This window comes from Oryctolagus cuniculus, chromosome 16 (genome assembly GCF_964237555.1).
Source record: "Oryctolagus cuniculus chromosome 16, mOryCun1.1, whole genome shotgun sequence".
NCBI classification, from domain to species: Eukaryota; Metazoa; Chordata; class Mammalia; order Lagomorpha; family Leporidae; genus Oryctolagus; species Oryctolagus cuniculus.
In genome coordinates, this window is record NC_091447.1 from 9,571,324 (window position 1) to 9,595,315 (window position 23,992).

The window sequence follows — 23,992 nt, forward strand, 5'->3', positions numbered from 1 at the left end:
AACATCACAAGACTGCTCTTCTTCTCCAGTCACTCTGGACTACAGCCCTGCATCAGCAGGAAGTGGCCAATAGGACACCAGCACCCATCTCTCTCTGTCCTGGGAGTAGGAATACAGGACCTTGAGCAACATCATGGGCAGAAGAGATGCCGTGTTACAGCCACATCACTGCCTCTAGAGTTCAACCATTAGCCCCAGCCCTCTGGAAGGTTGAAAAAGCCAAGGCAAAACAGCTCAGCTCTGTCTAATCCCTGCCCAGCCTGAACCAAAAGTACCCAGGCTAGATAAGCCCCAGTCTCTACCAGAACGTGTCCCAACCCTCGCTAGTAGTGGGCCCTCAGGTCTGTCTCTGAATAAACAGGCTCTAGCTACTGAGTTCGTAGTTTGTAGTCTGTCTTCCCTGTGTCTTGTGCATATTGTCTAAAACACACCATCAGGGAAATGAGCAAACCAGACAACACCAGCATTCAGTCCTCGGTCAGGGGAAACCATTAGATGGATTCCCAGTAAAGGAACATTCCGTGTGTTTGAGTTCAGTTGCTTATTCATCCACTGATCCACTCCCCACACACATGCAATGGCACCAGGGGCTAGCTAAGACCAGGAAGTCACCCCAGATCTCCCTGACAGGTGGCAGTAACCCAAGCATTTGAGCCTTAACCCCCCAGGATCTCTTTAGCAGGAAGGTGATGCACATGAAACCCAGGCACTCTGATACTCTGATGTCCCAACCACAAAACACAATGCTCACACCCCACTTTTATTCCCAAATAAAACACCACTCACCTGGACGGATACTAAAATGTCCTGCCAACAACACCTCAGCCAGCACACGTCTGGGCCAAGACTTCAACTCAGATGAGACTGAAACCGCAAGTTGTAACTGGGAACCTATAGGAGGAAAACACCCTCGTGTTTGAACAGGCCTTGGAGAACCTAAGAACCAATTCACACCTACCAGATGACAAAGAGAAAGATGTCTGCTGCTAGCAACACAAACTTTGGGATTCTCTACTGAGTCCACCGTGACCTCAGCCATAAGACCAAAAGGGCCTCACTTAGAAATGAAAGCTTGTAAGGGCTGGGCCCTGTTGGCAACCAGTCCTCTGCCTGTCACAAGCTGTTCAACCACAGCCCTGACACAGACAATAAAGATGCTTCCTGCTCCCCCTCTTCCATGGCTTATAAAGGAAAGGGGACCCCTAAAGTGAAAGTAGGGCAATGCCAGGGCTGAGAAATGATCAGCAAGGGGGCTCCAAAATCAAGTCCACTTGCTGTGCTGTGGCACACTGTCCCCTAAACTGCTCCAGGCTACTTGGAAAAAAAAAAAAAAGAGGGTTCCTTTTTGTATGTAGGATCCAAACTGAGGAGGCCCTCCCTTAGTACCATAATGGGGAGGTGGAGGGCTCAATCTAAGGCGCTGTGGAAGAGGTAGCTGTGATCCAGACACGCACCCTTGAGGGGCAGCCAGGGCCTCCACCAAGCCCACCATCAACACCATGACCTCCCCTGGGAGTCAGGAGCCACCAAGAAATGAAATTGCCTGACCGCAGATCAGGGCGGTCAGCTCACCTGTTAGTGCTCATCACCAATTTCATAGTGTCCCATGTCTACAGGGAAATACACTTCATTGTGTCTCTTCATTCAAAATAGGCCCAGCACTCAATGTCCAGTCTACCATTGCTTTAAGAAAAACAAAGAGCCAACTGCAGTCCCCTCCCCTCGTCCCCACCCTCCCAGGGAGCAGCCCCAGAGCACGTGGGCCTCAGAGGCTCTAATTCAGCCCCTTCCCAAGAAGAGCTCACTGCCCAGAGAGGAGGGGAGTGAGGCCTTCCAACCAGGCTCTGCTGGGGGGGGGGGGGGTGTTTATCCAGATGCCCACCAGGTGCAGGCCTCTTTCTGCTCTCACCCATACAGAGCACCTCCATCCCACAGCCTTGCTTTACCCTCTGTAATATTAAGGTCTGATGGAGACTACGCATTGGCCTCCTTGCCACTCTAAATGTCTGTGGCCATTTTGCTTGCATGTCCCCACATCTCTGGGAAGAGCAGATCCTCCCTTAAAGTAGACAACGCCCACCCAATCCCACTTACTGCTGAGAGGCACCAGAGCTTTTCTGGAATCCAGGCTGAGCCCTTGCCCCACCCTCTCCCAGGGCCTCATTCTAGACCCAGCCCCCTCCTCAGACAGCCAGCCTGGCATTTAATCCTCCCTGCACACCTGGCCACGGAGAGACAGGCCTCCAGTCAGCACCTGAAAACCCCACCTCTCTCCCAGTGAGCAGAGGTCTACACCTGCCTGCAGAGAGGAAGGTCCTGCAATCCCTGAAGGGAAGTGGCTGCCTGCTCTGCCCCACCGCAACTGTGCAGGAAGAGCCCAGCAGGTCGGCCAGCACTTACCAGTGGTCCGGGGGCGGCACAGGCCGGGGACAGGTGCCAGGCGTGGGCACTGCAGACACAAAGGCGCTATGGCAGTTTCGGCGTCTGGGATGCCAAAAGAGGCTTCCAGCGCCCAGGAGCACAGGAGAGAGCAACTCCATGCTCCCTGGGCACACAACATAAAGGTCCTGAGCCCAGAGTCCGCCACCAGCTTTCGACCGCCAGGGGGCGTCTGCTTCAGCATCAGTGCAGGCCACTGGCAACTGACATTTACAGGGACCCCGCAAGGCAGCAGAGGTTTCAGGAATCCAGAACCCTGACCTCAGTCCCCAAAGCCGGGTTGGGGTGTAAAGTCCCCCATCGACCGCGGTGCTGAGGGTAAAGCAATGCAAGCAGCAGCCGCGGGACTCGGCCCAGGAAGCCACCTGGAGCTGGCATCCCAGCCCCTCATCTGCGAGCGCCATTCGGGGAGGGGTGCGGGGAGTGCCCCAGCTTGGGGGCCTGCGTGTGGGCTGTAAATGCCGACTACTCTGTTAGAAACTTCTAATAAAGTATTTAGGGGGAAAGCTTCGGATACCTCCAAGGACGCCTGATAAAGAAAATGTTTCCAAAATGGCGTCCTGGAGGGAGGAAAGGACGCCATCGTCATGGCGGCCTCCTCTTTCCGTTACCCGCTGCTGTGGCCCATTCGGGACTCGCCAGGGACGCTGGGAGGCCGCACATCCGGGTGTCCACAGTCAGGGTCCACTGGCTTCAGGCGTCCCCACATAACCTAGTGAAAAGTAGGCCATGGGAAGAAGGGTTCCCCCAAAGAAACTACCCCCATCATCTGCCTGGGCTTCTGCAGCAGGGGGAAGGGCATGGCCAAGGCCAGCCACAGACCAGAGGGCCCCTCCTGCTTCCGCCCGGCCAATCTTCATACTTCCTCAGTTCAGCAAATGGCGGCCGTCTACTCCCCTGGCGGAGAACTGCACCGCGCTGTGAGGAAAGCCTAGCTCAGGTCTGCATGATCTGACTCAAACTGGCTTCTTGCTGCTTCGGTGGTGGTTTGTGGCAGTCCAGCCACTCTGAGTTCAGTGTAAAAAATTCTGCTCCCCGGGCACATCAGGAAAACAAGCTCTAGGCAGTTTACAATCCCTGCCCCTTTTCCACATCTCCCCTCCCCACTTCGCCCAAATCCTACACATTAGGCTACAAGGTGCCCCCTGAGACATTTCACTCCCACTCTGGGGGGTAAAGCACGAAGTCATGCTTTTGTAACTACTTCTTGTTGATCCTGGACATGGCCCAGGCTGGTGGAGAGACACTCTCCTACTCAACATCAACAAAGGACTTCAGACACTGGTTGTAGCCCCTACAGGCTGTGGGCAACAGGGCAGGCATCTAGAGGCATCCTCACCTGACATTCAATGTGTCGCCCTGTAGAGCAGCAGTCTGAGGTCTGACAGGGGCTCTCCAAGGAGCCATCCGGGGTTCAGGAGAGACAAGGAACTTCCCTGCTCTCAGCTGTGGTGACTGCAAGGAGTCCCATGGAGAAGCTTAGGAGAACAATCAGTGGTAAACAGCGCCAAGTGTGGTCCTGCCCAGAAGGGTTTAAACTGCTCCTGAAGAGAGCTCAGTTTACAATCAAGGGGGTGGGCTGCCTACCTGTGTAGGTGAGAATAGGTCTGAGGTGCACATCAGATGAGAGCAGCCACTACCTGCCCTCATTGTATTGTCTTGTTCTCATTTCCAACCTTTGGCAGGTCAAGGGGCCAGCCCAATTGGGAAAGAGCCTTCCATAGATAATTCAAAGGGGCTGAATCCTAATTCCTTTTTGTGGCTGCTCTAACACAGGCTAAGGCACTTGGAACAGACCTTTAAGCACTTCTCATGAATTTCTTGGCAAAGGCTAACTGATTCATATGTAGGGTCTCACTGGATGGTTTCCAGACAATTGGGGTCTCCAGGCACCAAGTCATTTGTATCTTATGCCTACAACCTAGGGACTCCAGCCATCTTGGAAACCAAAACCTATCCATTACCACTTTGTCAATGATAAGCAGCCCACATCTCCAATTTCCCTCTACAGACTTTTATACAATATTATTTCTGGGAAATAGACACAGATATCACACATGTGCTGATTCACCCCTGAAATGCCACTACTGGGGCTGGGCACTCAATTGAGGTCTGACACATGGGTGGCAGGGACCCAACCAGTTGAGACAGCATGTGCTGCCTCCCCAGGACTACATACACAAGAAGCTAGACTCAGAGTGGAGGTAGGCCTGGAACCTTAGCATCACCATGTGGGATGTGTGTAACCCCACAGTGTCCAACCTCCTGCTTCAAATCCCACCCTGAGAAGCTTTCAATGCCTTAGACATGCACTGCTGCTCCATCCTGACTTAGACACAGAAACGTCTGATTTCATAGCCAGTCTCTTCCCAGGTGGGATGCAGAGCTCAGGAAATGTGGGAGTCAGAACTTTTAAACCAGGCCACAGGGCAGAGGTTCCACTCCTCTCTCTGTCTGCTCTCACGGAAACTCCTTTAACAGCTCATTTTGTGACTCCAGTGTCCATCCTCTATCTCTCCAGCTTCTCCTATCTCTAGGGTAACCAAGGGCTTCACATGGGATTTGGATTTTATCCAGAGGCCATCTGCAGAGCCAGTAACCCATTGGACTTCTTCTGTTGAGGGGAGCTGAGCCCTTCCCATCTGGGGACACCTGGGCCACTCCTCACCAGTGTCCTTCCTGCTTGCTGTAGGCACATGGGCGAGGCTCTAACTTAACCACTGACATGGATGGGCGCTTTGTGGTTTCAGGCTCACCCCCATGTCAGTGTCCCTCATCCTATTGGGGTCCCTGGAATAGACAGGAGATCCGGCAGCAAGCCAGCAGCCTGCCTCCACATCTTTCAGTTCCCATGCTGATGTTCTCCATATTATGGCTCAAGAAACACAGTAGCCAGTGTCCACCAATAAAGAGGAATAGCCTTAGCACTGATGGTGTTTAGGTTTTCTGGACACTCTGAGATAGGCAGCACCTGTTAGACCCACCCGACTTCTCTGGGCATTAGGGTCCCAGGAAGCCTGCTTTCTATCCTATCCTCTTTGGGAATGTCGAGTTACAAGAGTCAGTTGGGGGATGGTTTAAGTCCAGATTCCAGCTTGGAAAAGAGTCTGCCACCCCCTCCCCCTATGGACAGGTGCACAAAATTGGTGAAACATGAAAGTCACTAGGGATGGGGGAGCAAAAAGAATAAAATCCCAGATGTACCTCAAGTGCTGGGAAGGCAAAGCCAACATCACAGTCATCCATTGAGAAGCATGAAATTCCCTCTCCATTTCTACCTATAGAAGGCAGAGGTCTCTAACCCTGAATAAAGTGGCCCCATGCTGTGAAGCAGGGAAGGTCAGACCCAGCAACCCAGAGACCAGGCTCGGGGTTTCTCAGACCTCTCCCTTTGCACTCCTCTGTCTCCCAGGGGAGAGCCTCACCCCAGCATTCTGGCGTCCTGGTAAAGGCTGTGCCTTTCTCCTCCACAATTCTGAACTGATGCTGAACTTCCGGTCCTGGCAATCCTGTCTACGTTAATTAAGACACTTATCAAACTGCCTAAATGACTCAGCCCTGAATCCTGTGAGATGCTGGACAAACAGGAGTGCAGGTGACCGTGTACCTCTCAGCTCTCTGCATCAGCAGCTCAGCATGGCCAGGTCCCAAGCCACACCTGAGTGCCATAAGGTGGAGTAAGTGTCCCCAAGACTAAGTGCTCCTAGATGTGCTGCTGCCACCATTGCTCAGATCTTGGTGATGGACAACTTGACCCAGGATGCAGCAAGTGTTACCCACAAGCTGCCTGGCACTCTTCAATCTGATACTGCCAACTGCTTAACTCCCAGTTCCCAGAAACCCCTACCCCAGGTTAGGAACCATCTCACATCTAGAGTGTTTGTGCATCAGTACAGGTGATGCCAGGCCTAGGGGTTCCTTGGCACTACACAACTGATGGCATCCCTTGCAAGCACATGCTAGAATGATCCCCAGAAACCACAAGAGAGACTGAGAATGTCCAGAGAGGGACGATGAACTGTGCAGGCTCACACTTGTACAAGGATGTGAGAGCAGGTCCGAGCCCAGCTGTGGCACTGTCTGGGCCCAAGCCAGCCCTATGGCAGGTGCTGCCTGGGTTGTTGCAACTGTGGACAGCGGGCACATGGCATAGGGGTAGAAGTAGAATAGGAAGAGTCCAAGTAGAATCTGAGGATATCTTGTGTGAGGAGGGGGCTCAGTTGAGGAGCCACAGGAAGTGACCTCACTACGTTGGTGATGACCTAGAGAACTGGGTGCCCCAGCAACCACCCCAACATTCCAGAGTTGAGTCTAAGCCAGCTCACCTGGATAGAGTCTCGCAGGAAGATGTTCCTGAGTTGTATCCCGCGATGCCCAAGCCCAGGCCCCAAGAAACCCTGCTGTGGGCGCCTCGCCCAGTGGTGGGGACGCTGGGCCAGCCCTCACCCCCGATGCTCCTGGAGCTTCAAGCAGAAAAAGGCCAAGGTGAGTCTGGCAGCCAGGGCAGCTCTCTGCTGACCAGGACACCACTGAGACCCCATGGGAGCCCATAGGCCTCTGTGGGGGGGACATGGTCTACTTCACTCTTGGAGGAGGGAGGCTGGAGTTCAGAGGCAGGGCAGCCCAGAGCTGCTGGCTGCGGAGGGATCCAGGGACTGCCTCTTACCTGCCATTCTCTGCTCTTGTCTCCCAGGTCCAGGACAGGGCACCCTCGCGCCTGGCACAACACAGCGGGCTGGGGATCGCAAGCAGCCCAGACAACCGTAGGCCAACTAAAACTGATGAGCTGTGTGTAGTGGGGGAGTGGTCAAACTCACCCACAACTCCAACGCTCATGTATCGGGCGTTCCACCGGGCACACAAGCCACCTGAGGCCCCCCTCAGTCACTTAATCTTGGTAAAGGCCCAGATAGAGCCCAGGGGGTCCGCAAATGCCCATTTCACAGTGGAGGCACTGGGGCACGACGGCTTCACCAGTTCCAGATGGGAAGCAAGCTCAGGGCTGGGCTTGGAACCTGACCTGACAGCTGGGGCGAAGCAGAGCCATGACCTTCAAGCAACACCCCCACTGGAGCAGTCATGGCCCTCCAAAGATGAGTGGGGGACAGCTGTGTCCCCAGCTGCAGCCAAGAAAGCTGCAGGAGCACCAGAGACAGCACTGGCCCAGGCCTCAGCCCCAGCTCTGCAAGTCCCTTTTGCTTCAGCCCCAGTGCCACACCTGCCCTTCCCCACCCCGGTGTTCCTGTATTTCTCTTTAATCCTCCCCATTGTGTTCCTTGTCTCCACCTTATTGTTGCTTTACCAAAATAAAATTTAATTGATTACCCACTGCGAAGTGTGCAATTCACACCATGCAAACTCCCCATACTGTGCCCTCCCCACCCCACTCTCCCTGCACCATGGCCCCAATGCCAGGGACCTGGATCCCCTGCAGAGGACACTGGCACTTCCCCAGGGGCAGAGCCAGGGTTCCCCATTTGGACAAAGAGCACCAAGTGCTGGGATGGCCAAGGAAAGCAAAGAACAGGGAGATGCTTGCAGGGCTGTGGCGGCGCCTCCTCATGGTCAGGGACGCGGACTCTGAGGTCACAGATCTGACCTGCAGTGGGTGTTCTCCCTGCAGCCTCAGTGTCCTCATCTGTGAGATGGGAAGGCAGCCCTGCCCACAGCTATCACCGGCACAGGGAATGCGATGCTCTACACCTCCCTGCACACATTGGGCCCCCTGCTTCCAGTATGAGGAGTACACAAGAAAGGGAAAGGGTTCTTACACTGAAGGCACAGTTTGGGTCCTGGGGCCACACATACACACAGAAGCTGTCACAGTCTCTGTCCCTGCACTCAACAATGGGTCACTGGCAGAAGGATCCGAGCAGGGTTTTGCTCACTGCTCAGGAGACAGGGGGGCCTTGTCTGGGACCCCATGTGCCCCAGACTGCCTGGTGTGCAGGTGACATGGGTGGGTCTTGGCTGGGAACATGGAGACACAGAGGATATCCCCAAGCACAGTGACTGCTCTTTCCCCGAGCTCCTGGGATTTCCCAGCCCCTGGCCAGGCACACGGGTGACCATGTCTCAGCCATGGGGAGGCACTGCTATCACTCCCCATTTGCAGATGAGGAACCCCTTGGGGGGGCCCCACCCAGGTCACGGCTGTGCTGATCCCACATGAGGACTCCCCTCCCCACTGTAAGCCCAGACTGTCGGGGCCCGAGGACCCTGTGGGCAAACAAGAGGGCAGCACAGCAGGCCAGGAAGGAGTGGGAAGGGTAGGACTATCTCCAAGAGATCATAGTCACAGGGATTTACTTAACGGGTGTGGGGAGCAACTTGGACTAGAATAAGTTACTGGAATTAAGACGTATTCTATGCATCTGCTCTCCCACAATATTGCGCTGAGAAGGGAGAAACAGCTTCTACACAGCTGCCTCCAGTTCGACCAATAAACTGTAGGACCTACTCCTGATTGGAGGAGAGCAGCGTACTCAGCGTGTGGGTAGCAGAGTTGGGATTGGTGGAAGAGGACTATAAAGGAGGAGAGAGACAACATGCACCAGGAACATCTAAGGGGAACATCTATCTGAAGGAACACCTGTGCAGCCCCCGAGAGAGCTGGCCGGCGGTGTGCCACTCCCCCGCGTAAGTGGGGAATGTGGCAGGGGGAACCGCCCTTCCACGGAGGTGGAAGGGTCGGTAGCCAACCCGGGAAGAACCAGCAGCAAACCCGGGGAGGGCCGAGCAGACGAAAGAACAGCGCAGGGTCCTGTGTCGTTCCTCCACAAAGACGGGGAGCGACAACGGGCTTCTCAGCTGATCCACTGGGGCTGAGGGATGCCTGTGGAGGAGGAAGCTGGGGCACTGGAATGCTGACCTGTGTGTGTTCCTGGGAATGGCCTGGATCACACCCACTGACAGCACTGGCCCCATGACTGTCCCTCTGGATATTGTCCCAGATCACCTGCTGCCTGTGCACCCTGCACACCTGCCAGCCTGGGGCCCAGGTCAGGCCAACTGGAGGGAATGGGTGGCACTGGGTGCACCTGTCCTGCAGAATGCCAGGCAGCTCAGTTTGGCTGCCTTGGCAGGGAGGGCCCCAGGGATTCTGTGCTCCCCAGCACTGGGAGGGCACAGAGTGGAGTGTCCACCACTCAGGACAGCCGATGTCCCCATCTCAAGGTCATGAGCTCATGGTCATGTCTAGTTCCAGGTCCTGGGGTCTAATGGCTAGAGCCCACCCCCAGGAAGCTGAGCTGAGGGTATTCTCACCATGTCTAGTGGTGCAGCCTGATGCCCTGATGAACTGTAGGGTCCTAGAGAGGCAGGCTGCCCCAGCACAGGGGACAGAGAGGGCAGAGGAAAGAGATGCAAGCCCTGGGCTGTTGTGGGGAGAGGTGAGTATGAACAGCTGAGGGGTGAGCCCCTGCAGGCCTCTGTCTTTGCGTGGGTCTCTCACTGTGTCCTGACCACTCAGTGACATGGGAGTATGAGATCCCCACTGAGGCTAGAGGCCCTGCTCTCTGCAGTCTACTCAACAGCAGAGCCAGGTTTAACACAAGGAGAAGCCAGAAACCCTGGGACTCCCTTGAAAATGAGGCTGCACCCAGATGCCTCTGGGGACCAGCTGCCCTGCCTACAGGTAAACTTAAGTAGGCCCAACAGACATGTGTGCACCAGAAAGTGCTCTGCCACCCAGGATTGCGCCCTCCCCAGTGTGCTACCCTCAAGTTCACATAGCAGGACAGGCAGACAGACATCCGGACCTGGAAAGTCTTCTGTATTTCCCTGGTGGTGGGAACATCCTGGGCAGACGACAAACACAGCAAATGATGCTCTAAACATCCAATGGCCATGGCAGAAAATAAGCCTCCACGCCTCTCATTTAGTATTGCACCTCATGAATTCTAAACTGAAACCTAAAATAAAGCATCAAAAACATAAATGTTGAGTCAAAATATAAATCACGTGGAAGACAATTTACAAAATGTTTCTAACTTGGAGTGACTCGCAGATTATGAGTGCATCACAACTATGATAGATAATAAAAAGATATAAGGTAATTTCTCCAAATTTCAAACATTTGTGATTCAAAAAACACATTTTCTTTTTTTTCTGACATGCAGACTGGACAGTGAGAGAGAGAGAGACAGAGAGAAAGGTCTTCCTTTACCATTTGTTCACTCTCCAATGGCCGCTGCTGCCAGCGCTGCAGCCGGCGTAACGTGCTGATCCAAAGCCAGGAGCCAGGTCCTTCTCCTGGTCTCCCATGGGGTGCAGGGCCCAAGCACTTTGGCCATCCTCCACTGCACTCCCGGGCCACAGCAGAGAACTGGACTGGAAGAGGGGCAACTGGGACAGAATCCGGCACCCCGACCGGGACTAGAACCCGGGGAGCCGACGCAGCAGATGGAGGATTAGCCTATTAAGCTGCAGCATTGGCCAAAACACATTTTCAATGTGAAAAAACATCACACAGATTCAGACAAAATATTTTAAAATCATGCATCTGTCCACAAAATATAAGGTACACTTACAACAGAATAATAGGAAAATGAACAACTCAACCAACCAGGAGTCAAATATTCAAATGTGCATCTCTTCTAAGATAAGCCCAGAAAAAGTTGCTCAACATCATCTGGACCCAGGGAAAAGCAAAGGAAAGCCACAGTGTGAACCAACTCTCCCCTACTTGAGTGGCAGGAGTTTAAACAATGGGGAGGAACCAGAGTTATAAAGGATATGGACAAACAGACCTCACCCATTGATGGTGAGAGTGTGAAATGGTGCAGCCACTGTAGTGTTCAAGCAGTTGTCCAAATGGAGATATGAAGAGTTGCTGTCGGACTCAGCTACTCCATTCCTAGCTCATACTCAAGATGACTGAAAATACTTGTACCTAGAAAAAAGTACCCAGGTAGACATAAGTTGGTATCTGTTAATAAGAACCTAGGATGTAAATGGGTTGAATTCTCCACTAAAGGATACCGATTGGCTGAGTGGATAAAGACCAACACTCAAGATACTGCCTGGAAGAAACCCATTTCAGACACACATTACATCATGATAAAAGAATCTGTCAGAAAGAGGATATAACAACTGTCAATACATACATGACCTGAAAACGACACCACCTAAGCATGTAATGTAAACAATATTGGTTCTAAAGGGAGGTAGAGACCCCACAACAATAGGTGCTGGGGACTTCACCATCAGGTTATCTAGGCAGTCTAGAAGCACTAGACTTACGAAGTGCTACAAACCAAACGGACTCATCATTTGTGGAACGCTGCCTCTGGATCCTCAACTGCAAGACAGTGCTTAACCACAGAACCTAACTCTATCACTTTTGGGAAGAACAAATTGATTAAATGAAAAGAACATGGAAGAAAACCTGGTCATAACGAGCACACAACATACTCATCAATGCTGTGGGTGATTCATATTGGTATTAAAAAAGAAATCAAAACAGAAGAAAGACTGAAATCTAAGACCTGAGCCTTTGAAACAATTAGAAGAAAACACAGGGGAACTGCTTCCGGACAGTGCTACGGGCAAGGATTTCTTAGATCAGATCCCAAGAGCACAGCATACCAAGCCAACTAGTGGACAAATGGGATTTCACCAAATTAGGTGAGCTTCTGCACACCAAAGGAAACAATATGTGCCAGCCAACATCTGACATAGCAGTTAGTAAAGTCAATATAAAACACAACTAACAGCAAAAGCAAAAAACCAACAATAAGTAAGTCAGATTAAAAATGGCCATAGATAGAAATAGACATTTGGTAAAGGAAGACATGTCAGTGGTTCTATTTCACAGCACAGGGAGGAACTACAGATACTGTGAAATACTGGACAAAAGTGCTGATCACTAAACTCAGAGAGATACAAAGCAAGACCACAATGGGATACCAAGAGATGAAAGATAACAAGTGAGGATGTCTGTGGAGGGGAGGGAACACTTGGCACTCTGTGGGTGGGAATGAAGATCTAGCAAAGCAGCAAGGAAGTTGCTCAATAAACAGAAACTACAGCCACCATCCAGTCCAGCAATCCCACTACCTGGTGTACATCGAAGGGAAAGGAAGTTAAGTCTGTGGAAGAAAGATCTGTGCCCCCAATTTTACTGCAATCCTGTTCCCAGTAGCTAAGGAATGCAAACAACCTACACATCCATCCACCATGGATGGAAAAAGAAAAAAAGGGGTACATGTACACATAGGAATACTACTCGGCTATAAAAAAGGTTGAAATCTTGTCATTTGTGGTACCATGGGAGGATCTGGAAATCACTGGGTTAAGTGAAATCAACCAAGCACAGAAAGACAAACACCACATGACCTCACTCACATGTGGAATCTGCAAAGTGGTGATATCCTGAGGGCTCAGGGCACAACGGCAGTTGTCAGAGGCCGGGAGGCAGGGACAAGGGCAGTGGGCAGGGACAGACTAGTGTGAGTCACAGCTGACGGAGCAGGAGTCTCGGTGCTTCTGCTGCACAGGATGGGACTGGGGAGGAGAGGACAAGGCTGATGCCCTGTGTATCTCCCTAGGAATGCAGATACAGCCCTGCAGTGTGGCGTTTGCTTCCCCACAGGAACAAGCCCAGTGAACTCGGGGGACAGAGGAGGAGGAGGTGGGGAGCAAGGGCTTTCCACCCTTCTGCTCACTTCCTGCAGGTCAACCTACGAAGGTGAAAGTCCATGGCGATCAAACCATGGACGCACGCAGTCCTGACCCTGTAATTCCCCACAAGCTCAGGTTACACTCAGGTCTGAACTCATGCAATCCTAAGCCCTACAAACCAAGAACCTGGGTAAGATGATCTGGGTGAAGTTCCAGGGATGCTGGGAAGGCAGATCCCGCCCCAGTACCCTCTCCTCACACAGTGACACACAGCAATGGCGGCCGCCGCAGCTGTAAGGGTGCAGGTGCAAAGGCTCGGGTTTCAGGGCTTGACAAGGAACGCCTTCTGCAATCCTGAAAACTCGAGGAGGGGACTACTATGCCCATTTTGTAGCAGGGAAATTGAGGCACGGGACAGGGAATCCACATAAAGCCACGTCACTTCTCACAGCAGAGTCCAGATCATGCCCTGTCTCTCCAGCTCCTCATCAATCTCCTGGTTCCACTCCTGTACCCCAGCCCCAGAAGCTCTCCTCTAGGCACCGTGGACACCGGATAGAGATCAGATCGATATTGGCCCGGGGCACCCTGGGCACTGTAGGGTGTGGGGCAGCATCTCTGGCAACCACCTGACCCAAGCCAGGAGCACCTCCCAGAAGTACCAACCACAGTGTCCCTTAAGGAGTCACAATCTCCACAGCTAGGAACCAGGACCCCATGGACAATCTTTACTCAGTGGACAAAGAAACTGTTTTTTAAATTTTTTCATCAATTTTCATTTGACTTGAAAAGCAGAAAGACAGGCGGAGCTCTCATTGGTGGCAGGGACCCAAGTGCTCGAGCCACTGCCTGTGCCCCCCCAGAGACACGTCAGTGGGAAGCTGGATTGGAAGCAGAATACTGGCAGCCAAACCCAGCACCCTCATGGGGGATACAGGCATCCAAGCTGGCAATTTGACCTCCTGGGCCACAAACCCCTCCTGCAACAAAGCTTTTAAAAACAAATCCAGCGGCTGGCACCATTACCTGCAGTGCCACCATCCCTTATGGGCACCGGTTGAAGTCCTGGCTGCTCCACTTCTGATCCAGCTCTCTGGGAAAGCAGAAGATGGCTCAAGTCTTTGTGCCCCTGCACCTGCATGGGAGACACAGAGGAAGCTCCTGGTTCCTGGCTTCAAAATGACCCAGCTCCAGCTCTTGGAGCTATCTGAGGACTGAACAAGAGGATGGAAGACCTCTCTGCCTCTGCCTCTCTGTAACTCTGCCTTTCAAATAAATAAATAAATCTTAAAAAAAACTTAAAAAAAAACACCTAACACATTCACTTAAAAAAGAAAAATCAAGGAACCAATGTTGTGACATGGCTGGTCAAGCCACCACCTGCCAGGCAAGCATCCTAAATGTGCAAAAGTTCAGGTCCCTAATGCTCCATTTCTGAGCTGGCTCCTTGCATATGTGTCTGTAGGCAGCAGAAAATGGCCCAAGTACTTGGATGTCCCAGCTTCTCACTTCAGCCTAGCCCAGCCCCAGCCATTCATGCCATCTGGGCAGTGAACCATTAAATGGAAGATTTCCCTCTGTATCTCCTCTCCCTCTCTCCTGGGGAGAAAAAATGTTTGCAGAGACCCACACTGGCTCTCCCTGGCTCCAGGTTAAAACCCAGAACCACTCCCTCTGAATAAGGCCTGGAGCTCCAGGTTGCCCCAAAGCTGCCAGGCACCTGTTCCCCCTATGCCCGCAATGTTACTCCCAGAGAACTCCCAGAGGCACAAGCTCCCAAACCCCCCCCCACATCAGCTCCAGTCCTCTATCATCAAGTCCCCTGGAGCTCCTGTCACAGTCTGCCATGTGCTTTTAAGGAGGGGTGGGAACGAGAGCTGCTGTGCCCATGTCTGCTGCTAAGAGCCTGGCTTCAGTTCTAACCATCTTGGGTTAGAGCCCTGGCCCTTCCACTCGTTGGGCAGGCACCGCGGAGCAAGCACACCCTGCCCCGCTCTGAGCCGCCATTTCCTCACTTATCAAATGGGCTCACTCCACATCATCACACAGAGAATGGAAGGGTTACACAGTACTTGATGCGGCTCCCCAGGAGTTCAGATACTCAGCAGCCTCTTTGATTGTTTGTTTTTCCAAAGATGGCCAAAAAAAAAAAAAAAAAAAAAGTCCCAGTTGTGTGGACATCAGAATTGCCAAGAATAGAGAGCTGGGAAATCTGGGTGCCCGGCAGCGCAGGAAGAGGTGACGCTTGCTCGTCCCACTCCACGCTGCATGAGGCGCGACTCTCCATCCTGAAGGTGCCTGCCCTGCACAGCTGGTTCTATGACACAGATGTATCATCTCGCCACATCTGCAGGTCAGGAGCCCAGGAGCTGCAGGCTCAAGGTCTCTCCTGAGGTTACATGGGGCCATCTGGTACCCTGCCATCTCAGTTCCTTGTGGCTGTAGGGCTGCATCCCCATTTTCTGCCTGGCCTGGGTGGTTAGCTCGGATGCTCGTGTGGGCTGAGCTGATGTATGGTCAGGTTCTCGGTCAGGTCCAGGAGGACTCTCGGGTCCCCTCAGATATTGGCTGACTCACGCAGTGCCACCCACATCATCTCTCTTTACACTGATGCAGTGGCTGATTCAGGGCCCTCCACCACAGCTGCAGAGTCTGTCCCAAGATGGGGCACCACAGGAGAACAACAACGTGGGGTGAGACCCAGGAGCAGGTGGCACCTGTGGGGCATGGGCAGACATCCTGGGGTTGGAAGATAGGCAGTGAGAGCCAAACAAAGGGCAGAGCAGGCTGTCCAGGGAGCAGCAGCAGTGAGCACCCAGGCAGGCAGATAGTGCAGCCAGGGAGCAGGGAGCCTGGACGGAGACGTCTCCCAGGATGCAAGACAGCTCAGCCCCTCGCAGGCTGTCACCAGGAAGATTCAAAGCTGTGCCCTCCGGTCAGGGAACCACAACGTGAGACAGCAAGGCTTCGGGGGCAGAGAAACAAGGCTGGAGCAGAAGTGACAGTGGCAAAGGATCCGCAAGGCCCAGGACCTGGCCAGGAGTCTCCCTGATGCTTGCCAGGCTTATGGCAGGTGCTGAGACAGCCCCAAATGTCACTATCCTAGCACCTGTGGGCCAGGCCTGGTACAGCACCTGCTGGCTTCCTTTAAGTGAGCAAAGTCCACAAAACATGGAAATTTGGAGCACACACCTCAGCTACATTTAGAACATTCCCATGGCTGGACAACCCTCTTCATCCTGTCTCAAGTCAGGGTCCCAGCCCGCCTTCCTTGGCCTGTGCACTACTCAGCCCGCTGTCTGCTCCCCCGATCCCAATGAGCCGTACAGCTGAGGGAGGAAACAGGCAGCTGGGCCTGGGCGTCAGGGTGCTCATCTGCCGGCAGGACAGCACGGAGCCCACTCGCAACCCTACATGCCATTTAGGATGTCCAGTACACTCAGGCACCACTGGAATGGAGAAGCAGCCTTTCTGTTTAGCTTGCCTCCTTCTTTTTCTTAATAATACTGCAAACCTCCAAATAATAAGATAAAATACAGTCAAAGAAATGTCTACTTAATTTCACCTACTTGAAAGGTAGAGAGAGACACACACAGAGAGAAGTCTCCCATTAACTGGTGCACTTCCCAAATGCACACAACCACCAAGACAGGACCAGGTGAAGCCAGGAGCCAGAAACTCCATCTGCATCTCCCATGTGGGTATCAGAGGCCCAGGGACTCAGGTCACTGAATGCTTCCTCTCAGTGCATCCAAGGGGAGCTGGATCAGAAGCAGGGCAGCCAGGTCTTCACCTGGCACCCAGATAAGAAATGGGGTTGCCCCAAGGGGAGGCTTAACCCTCTGTACCTTGAGACTCTCCAATTTACTTTGTAGGCTGACCAAGAATGCAAAACTACTAGGGCACTGGTGAAATGAGCTTCCACTTTTCTATTTTCCTATGGGTAATATTATTTTAAAGATTTCTTTATTTGAAAGAGTTACAAAGAGAGGCAGAGGCCAAGATAGAGCGGTCTTCCCACTGGGTCACTCTGTAAATGCCTGCAAAAGCCAGAGCTGAGCCAACATGAAGCCAGAAGCCAGGAGCTCCTTCCAGGTTTCCCACATGGGTGCAGGGGACCAAAGACTTCTGCCATCCTCTGCTGCCTGTCCCAGGCACGTTAGCAGGGAGCTGGACTCGAAGTGGAGCACTCATATGGGATGCAGGCGCTGCAGGCTGGGGATTTAACCCTCTGCACCATTGTGCTGGCCTCATCTATGGATAATCTTAACCACATAAGTTGCAACAGATATATTGTAAATATTAATTGCATACAAATACACAATGCTTAACTTGGGCACCTTCAAATCTATTGATATTATTTATATAAAAATACATGTCCCCTTTATAAACGGTTTTATGAACAGGTATGAGATCACCCTGGATAATCTTCCCAGTGAATCAAAAATGCAATCCGTCCTCTCGTGCTGTCAGAACAACCACGGAAAGCACACTGGGGACACTCAACCAACACCAGTGCTCAGGTGACTGATGCAGTTGTCTTGCATAACAAAGACTTCCTTCCAGGATCCAGTAAAAGCAGGAGGCTGGGAGATGAAGAAGTTCTAGAGAATAAAGCCACAGCCTGCAAACCCTCACATCCCATGTGGGCACTGGTTCCTGTCCTGGCTACTCCAATTCCAGTCCAGCTACTTGCAAATGATCTGAAAAAAAGTAGAGAAAGAGTGCCCAAGTCCCTTGGGCTGCTGCAACCCACAAGTTACTGGGTAGAAGCTGCTGGCGTAGGTCTGGCCCAGGGAGGCCACTGCCACCATCTGGGGAGTGAACCAATAGATGGAAGATATCTCTGTTTCTCTCCCTCTTTTTGTAACTGTGACTTTCAAAAAGAATAAATAAATCTTTTTTTAAAGAATTAGAAATTCTAGAGACACAGAGAAGCCTGAGAGCAGATCTCCCATGCGGGGTTCTCAGCACAACAAAAGGATATGGAAGAATCACAGAGCGCAGGGGCAGCGCAGCCATGTTCTTGTCCCATTCAGGGAGACCCTACAGGAGGAAGTCATGCATCGCCAACAGGATACACACCGGGCACTCACCCCTGCCCCTCCTACATGCCCAGCCCTGCCTCCTCAGCCAGCTGCCTCCGTGGCCTAGCTCCTCCAAGTGCACCCTGTCCTTTGGTTAACATCAACACCTGTCCTTCCCTGAATAACGCAGCAGGTGGACAAAGAGCAAAAACTGGAGTCTGTTCCTCCAATCAACTCTCCACAAACCCTGCACATTCAGGTCATTCCTGTGTCTCCACGCCCAGGCTACAGATGCCAAATGGCCCACAGGACAATTGTGCACTTGAGACGCAGCTCCTGATCTGCTGGGGGCTTGCTCTCTACAGGAACTGAGCCTGGTGACCCAGGGCCCACAAGTTATTCGGTGGTGACCCCCAAATCTCCTGCTGTGGGCTGCAGACACACACCACAGTGGAGACTGGGGAGTGACTGTCCTGGTGAGACTGGAAAGAGTCTGAGTTCTGAAGGAGGAAGATTCTGAGCCAAAGATCCCAAGTGAAGCCCTGCTCCCCACTCACACACACCTGACCAGTGTCCTACTGGTCTCACTGCCAGCTGACCCCTGCTCAGACTCCCAGCATGCTGGGTGGACCCTCAGCCAGCTCCCAAGACCACCACTCTCCAGCCCAGTATTCCTACCCAGCCTGACTGCTTCCCCCATGAGTGCTCCCACCTTCAATAGAGACCCCTCCTCTTCCTCTCCCCAACACCGGGCTTGCTGTCTCACTTAGCCAAACCATCCACAGCAAACCCCAGCACAGCCCTTAGCACGGCCTGGACATGGCCAAGCACTGCACACGGGAACTCCTGAACTGCCCACAGCAGCCCTTTGGGGGCCCCTTGTGAGACTCCTCACTGCAGCATGTAGTCAACTGATGCAGAGAGATGAAGGGGCTTCCTCGTGCCCTGCACCCAGAAGTGAGAGAACAGACATTCAAACCCTACAAAGAAGCACTTTTGTCTGCAAGTTTGGTCTCAATATGAATCAGTCAACCACAACCACTGGCCAGAATTTGGCACCTTTGATCAGAACGTCCTTGTGGACCTATACAACTTCCTCAAATGAAATGGCAAGTGGTCTGAAGTACCTACTTGCAAGAACTCTTCACAACCAACAGTCTGTGTGTAAGGACTGTTCCTCCTATGACGTCCTTCTCTCTTCCCCTCTTTCCCTCCCAAGCCCACCACAGAATCTGCAGCTGAGGCCTCACCCTTCGATCCACCTATTTTCAATCCAGCTAATGAGCCCCTCCTTACTGACCCCTACCCTCTGCTCTGCCCAAACCACTCAACTCCCCCCATAACAACCCAGCCCCAGCCTTGACCTCCCAGCCCCTCTTGGAAACTCCCTCAAAAACTCTAACACTTCCACAATCATAGAGATCCCACAGGATCCCCGCAGCAACCCCTCAGGTCAGGCAGACTCATCCATCTCCTCCCTTTCTTCTCATGCCTCCCCATACCAACCACATTGATTGGCTCCTTCCCCCACGCAGCTGCATCACTAGAACCCATCCCCCAACTCAATCTCAGAGCACAGAGAAACATGTTGCCCACAATGGAGGTGGCAAGCCCAGAGTGTCCCACTGTGTTCATGTTCCCTTCTCTCTCTTTTTTTCCCCCACAAATTACCTTTTATTTAACGAGTACAAATTTCATAAGTACAACTTTAGGAATATAGTGATTCTGCCCACCATACCCGCCTTCCCACCCACCTCCTCCTCCATCTCCATTCTCAGTCACATTCTCCATTAAGGGGAAAAAAAAAAAAAAAACTGCTCCTCAACAGTCTAGACAAGCACTTTCCATTGCTTCTCAATTTCACCTCTACAGATTTCCTTTTAGGTGCTCTATTAGTTATCACAGATAGAGAGAACATATGGTATTTGTCCCTTTGGGTCATGTCCCCTTCTCATTGTCTGATATGAGACAGCCTGAGGAAAAATTAGGCTCCCTTTCAGAAAGCCCATCTAAATACAAAACGGAGTTCCTCTGCCTCACTTTTACCCTGGTGAGATGTCTAAAATACCTAACCTCCAGGCTCCCTGCTGATGAAAATGAGCGCATCTGGCACTCAGCCTGGACTCATACAGACTACCTGCATCAACAAGACCCCTCACACTATCAGGTGGCGTACACACTCTCCCGGGCACACAGCCAAACTGGACGTATCAGCCTGGAGATTTGGGTGCTCAGAGACTTCATCATATGTTCATCTGTCTCCTGGAAGGTGCGCACAACAATGCTCATACCTGTGTCAACCATGACAACAAAATTACTCACGGCCCTGATGATGTGAGTACCCTGGCTGGGACTCTGTATCTTCAAGTCCAGTTCATTAGCCAATGACATTGATACCAGACTCATTTCTGACAGTTTCAGGTAAGGGACAAATATGGTATAATCCTAGAGGTCTACAACATCACAAAACCAGGTCCCTCCCCAGCTATTATTCGGTTCAATATTTGTGAGGATGCAAACAAAGGACAAATACAATGCAGGGGAATAGGCTGGGAATGGTCTTATACCCAGGAATACAAACACATGTGTTTCCAAGAAGGCAATCTAGCCAAGGATAGACAGAAATGGGGCTGCCCAACCCCAGACTCTCCCCCTCCTCCCCAGTACTATTGCCCTTCATGGATATGCATGGATGACCCTTACCCTCTAATGTTCCCCTAAAAGCTGAGGTCAGGATTTAAAACTTAAAAGTGGTCCCTGCTTCACCTCCTTGCAGTCCTGGGGAACCCAACTCAGTAATATACACCATTACCAGTCCCAAAGATCCTAAGTGGGTTCGAGGACAGAGGGCCAGTATTCATATCGATGCCAAAGGATCCTGGGGGCATAATTCACATAATACAAATCCTTGTAGAAAACCACAACCCCTGCAGGCAAGTCAGGACTCTGCCCCAATTCAATCCCTGGCCAAACAGGATTAGCCCAAGCAAACTCCATCATTCTTTTACCCCGACTCCATGCTCTACAACTAGCAAGTCTTACCCAGGCCTTCCTCCAATCCTTGGGATCATCCTTGGGCCAGGACTGCCCACTCTGCCTGCCAATGAGAGAATGGGAATTTTCTGCACTGGGCCACATTGCCACACCACACAGCACAGACACCAGTTCTGTACCCTATGACTACACTGCATCCCATGTTATAGGGCCCACCACCTGTATAACCTTCAACACTGCCTAAGCAGCCTTACCCTAGGACTGTAATAACACCATCACTATCAACCGAACCACAAAAGCCATAAGAGCTCCCCACAGCACCCATTTTTTTTTCTTTTATGTTAACACTTTATTTAAACCAGTACAGGCACCATGCTTAACAAAAGACTGTCCAAAATAAACATGCAATATGAACTAGCAGAGACTGGAGCCACAGCTTAACAAGTTGTGCCAGTTGTTGGTTTTCTTAAACAATGACAGAGAACTGTTAAAATCCATAAGACTAAACCATTCTAGTTTCAAGCCTCCTGGATGAGATGATATTGGACCATATATATCGAGAGGAACTGGCCTGCCATGTCAGTGACCTTAAACAATACTCAAGTAAGCGCATGTGTATGAATCTTATTCCAAAGAGTGGGAAAACACAGTTTATATCACAAGCTTAATGGAGTTGTTTGAAACATGGCAGGAACACGATCACTGATTTGAAATGTCAAATGGTGTAAGAGGAAAACAAATTTCTCACCAATTTCCAACTTGGAACCATGGGTTTTAAAGTGGCTTAGAAGATTATTTACATATTTCCACAAATACAAAATAATATTTGACCTGAAGTGTTTGAAACACTTTTTCACATAAACTGTAAAGGCTCAAACTCTGTAGATTCCAGCATTATCAGTCTATTGAACAAACAGGGAAAGCAACCACTCTAAGAATGCTTCACTTGGTAGAATACAAGTTACCCTCTACTCCCAAATATCAGCATTTAAATGCTGATGAAAATATTATTCATCACTAGTCCACATACGGATTAATGACATTACTTGGAGTTTAAAAGCAGTCCAACCATTTTTAAAGTACACCTTCCTTAATATCTATAATGGGTGGGGGGAAAACAGCCAAATTTAATTTGGCAATAAACTCCTCTAACCATGAACTTTTCAAAGTGTCAGACCATGGTACAGTTTATGGCTACAACTGACTCCTAAAAATAGGAGCTAAAGCGAGGTGAAAGTGCTGATGTTTTTGCCACACAGATTATTTGATGATGGCAATACAAATTTTAGGAACACCCTCCTATTGGATGATGACCATACAAATTTTAGGAACACCTAGTGCAGTATGTATAACTGCACTAGGCATCTAGCCATCTTTTCAGAAAGAGAATTCAAACCTTTACTTTAGAAGATAAGCAATCAAAAGTCAGTCAACCAACTTTTTTCCTAACATAATTGCTTCAGTACCAGAGCAAAGTGATTACTATTCAAAACTCAGACATTTTGGGATTTCAGCATAGTGACCTGAGAACAGTTTTCTTCATATGTCATTTATGTTGCCACAAAAACCACACTAAATGCATACTGGGATTACTGATTGGCTCTATTTTGACATTAGATGCTACACAGAACTTCAAGACCAACAATCTCAATACTAACACTGACTTCAAAGACCATGAAGGAGGTGCCCAGGGAAAAAGCTGCTGCGCAAAAGGAACGATTAGGATTTAGGGCTGAATGGCAATGGTTGTGCCAGAAAATATGGAATGTAAAAACTGGAATTATGAAATCTGAAGTTCCTCTCTGTCCTTAATGTGTTGTCCAATGTGGAAGGAATTTTACACTTTATGTTCTGTGTGGGTACAAACTGATGAAATCTTTACTTAATATATACTAAATCGATCTTCTGTATATAAAGATAATTGAAAATGAATCTTGATGTGAATGGAATGGGAGAGGGAGCGGGAGATGGGAGGGGTGTGGATGGGAGGGAAGTTATGGGGGGGGCATTGTAATCCATAAACTGTACTTTGGAAAATTATATTTACTAAATTAAAGTTAAAAAAAATTCCTTCCAGAAAAAAAAAAAAAAGCAATACGAAGTTACTCCTGATTCAAGGGAAAAAATACTAAATAGCAAATTAACTTGAAAAGGATAATGTAAAATATACTTAGATAGAAGAAAGTTTACATAAATGAGGATATTTTAGAGCACAGGATTTATAAACTCTTGCCATAGGACAGATGGAATAAAAAGCTATACCGATCCCCTAACCTCAATGTGACGTGTTGCAGAATACATGTCATTGATGAGAAGTCAAACAAGGCAAAAAAAAGGGGGGGCGGATTTCACACAGCTCTCTGCTCCTGTTGGACAACAGAAACCAAGAGTTGTGTGTGTGGCGGTCAGTGTCATCTGACATCAAGGAGGGCTTCCAAATTGGAAAAACCAAATTAAAAACCTTAACACAAGACCAATGAAGGAACCTCATTTTAAAAATATATTCTTGCAGCATTAGTTTGTCTTATTGATGTGAACCAAATGAAACAAAGTCTCATTTCCTTCCTTCAAAAACAAATACTCTCAGCTCAATTGGTTACATTTGCATTTCTGCAGAATGATAAACAAGTTATTCTCCAACATCAAAATACCTCTTTCAAGAATTCCTCAACTTCCTGGGTGAAGATTTTTCTCTCTCAAAATTGGAATGAAGAATCCTTTCCATTCATTAACCAAATACCTACTCTAGCACTTCCTCATCTCCAACTGACCTGGATTGCTTCCTGAATCCCAGATTAGGGAAGCCAGCCTGTCTGGAAGAGAAGATGTTCTATTCAGTATCGGCAAATTCTCTACTATCGTTACCATTTTATTAAAGTTTGTGCAGAAACCTCAAAAATGAAATGCAA

At 50.4% G+C, this 23,992-nt stretch overlaps 1 non-coding gene across 1 annotated transcript in view; it reads right to left on the bottom strand.

Annotated features, from left to right (window-relative positions):
• LOC127490034 (glia maturation factor beta) overlaps window positions 1-23,992 on the bottom strand; it is an 86,328-nt gene that overhangs the window by 58,916 nt on the left and 3,420 nt on the right. The window contains exons 2-7 of the transcript XR_011383062.1: window positions 21,132-23,896; window positions 14,089-14,197; window positions 11,195-11,332; window positions 2,401-10,352; window positions 1,573-1,683; window positions 787-891 (exon numbers count right to left, since the gene is read on the bottom strand). This is a non-coding gene — a transcript (glia maturation factor beta). The remainder of the gene's footprint in view (window positions 1-786; window positions 892-1,572; window positions 1,684-2,400; window positions 10,353-11,194; window positions 11,333-14,088; window positions 14,198-21,131; window positions 23,897-23,992) is intronic.